This window comes from Quercus suber, unplaced genomic scaffold (assembly GCF_002906115.3).
Source record: "Quercus suber isolate HL8 unplaced genomic scaffold, Cork oak 2.0 scaffold_149, whole genome shotgun sequence".
Taxonomy (NCBI): Eukaryota; Viridiplantae; Streptophyta; class Magnoliopsida; order Fagales; family Fagaceae; genus Quercus; species Quercus suber.
This window is the reverse complement of record NW_027069610.1, coordinates 1176616-1178593: the sequence shown is the minus strand read 5'-3', so window position 1 is coordinate 1178593 and position 1978 is coordinate 1176616. Positions and strand designations below refer to the sequence as shown.

At 33.8% G+C, this 1978-nt stretch overlaps 1 long non-coding RNA gene across 1 annotated transcript; it reads left to right on the top strand.

Annotated features, from left to right (window-relative positions):
• Positions 1–321: 321 nt before the first annotated feature.
• Positions 322–1702, top strand: LOC112006391 (uncharacterized). Its single transcript, XR_002882338.2, has 2 exons — positions 322–842; positions 1321–1702. It is a non-coding gene; the product is annotated as an uncharacterized LOC112006391 (long non-coding RNA).
• Positions 1703–1978: the final 276 nt, after the last annotated feature.

The following is a 1978-nucleotide window of genomic DNA, read 5'->3' as shown; positions in this document are numbered from 1 at the left end:
CCTATTTTTAATTTAGTCTTCTGTTTTTCACAATTTTCATTTTAGTAAATATATTTTTAACAGCAAGTTTAAAAATATGAGAACCAAAATGAAAATTATAAAATTAAAAAACCAAATTTAAAATAGTGCCAATTTTTTTTTTTTTACCTTTTATTTTATTTTGAGAAACATAGCCTGGGTACTTTTTTTCCTTATTCTTTTTCTTGTTAGAAAAACAATTCCCTTCTTCAGAAAGTCAAAATTTCTTGTCCAGAAAGTAAATTTTCAAACAAATAAATAATTAGGAAGTTCTCCATACATATATGGAATAAATAGAGCATCCACTAAAATCTTGACTTAGATTTTCTCAAACTCTCTTGTAGACTCCGCAGCCTCTCGTTTTTACTTGCTTGCTTCAATTTTCTTCACAGGTCTCTTTTAGGTTTTCTGTGAGCTTCGGCAAAAACAAAAACCAAATAAGAAGAACCAGAAAATTATAAAAAGCAACAAAGGGTCATAACTCATAAGTCTCATAAGCTTTATTTTTGCCACGACAGTGCAATTTGTTGGGTACACAGTGGTTGAGGTGTGTCGATAGGCCCAATGTTGGCATCAACGAGGCCCAACAGCTGTTAACACTCGTTTCAGAGCCCTTTCTTTCTCTCTTGGGTTTCTCACTTCTCACTCTCCCCATCTTTTTTCAGTTTTCCAGTTTTTGTTTAACACATATTGAAGGTTAGGTGTCAATATTGAATAACAGCTGACCATTCACACTTTAACAGCATTTTGAATCTGCAATCTTCAACGTGAATCTATTTGTTCCACCCAATTTTCCTCGTTCCCAATCATAAGTCAGAGCCATGGTATGTTCTTTCTTTCTCTCTGTTTGTGTGTGATTAGTATTATTGAATGCATGCATTCTTTTACTTGTTAGTAAGCAAGGCCATGCTTAAACAAAATACGGAAGAATGTTAATTAATACCTATTGTGATTCTATGCTTTGAGTTTTTTTTTTTTTTTTTTTTGGTGGGTTATATGTAGATGTTCATGTTGAACTTGAACTATATCATATTTGCAGCACATTATGCTATTGATGCTTCAGTTCAGTCACATAAAAAACACTGCTAATGGATCAAAAAGTAGGTTTGAGGGGTTTAAGTGTTTCTGGGTGTTTCTTTGATCTCTGTTTATTAGTATTAATGTTGCTACTGCTACTTTTACAGTCTATAATAATATAGTCTATTATGCCATTTCAAGTAGTTTTTTGTATATGACTTTACCAAATTAGTTGCTGGGTTCTGTAATTAATGGCTTTCTATGCTTTTTCATGCTTTGTTGCAGACTATTATGCCACTGATGTTTCGGTCAACAGTGAGACTGCTCTCATCACTAGTGTCTCAACCAGTAGCCTCTGTCACTACCTTACTCTACTACAGTGGTCTCCTCCTCGAAACCTGAATTTGGAGCGATTGGTTAGGACTGAATTCCTTGATCGAGAGAACTATATGTTCCATTTTCTCATCAACATGATGACGTGTTTCTGGTAGCTGAGCACCATCCCCCATATAAATTCTTATCCCCTATGGCTATGGTTAATCTTATTTTTGTTATGGTAGAAACTTTAAGAAAAGTTAGGTACTTAGCTACCAGTATATGAATCCCAATTTGTTTCAGATTGGACCATATTTTTAATGCAATCATACCCATTGATGGATTAGTGTTAGTGAGTTTATATATGCAATTTTCAAGAGAGATTTTGAGAACAAAGCAAACTCAATTTATGGTAGAGGCAGACTGTAAATTTGAGTAAATATGATGTGGCTAGAATTTTTGTTTTCTTGAAGAAGGGGACACTATTGGTATGGAACCTCCTTCAGAAATCATTATTGAATGTACTTTAAAGCATTTGCATGATTCATTGGTAGAAAATTTGGTGGAACATTTCAGACTTTTTAGTCACGCATGTGGCTGCATTAGTAGAATGGTCAAGGACACATGT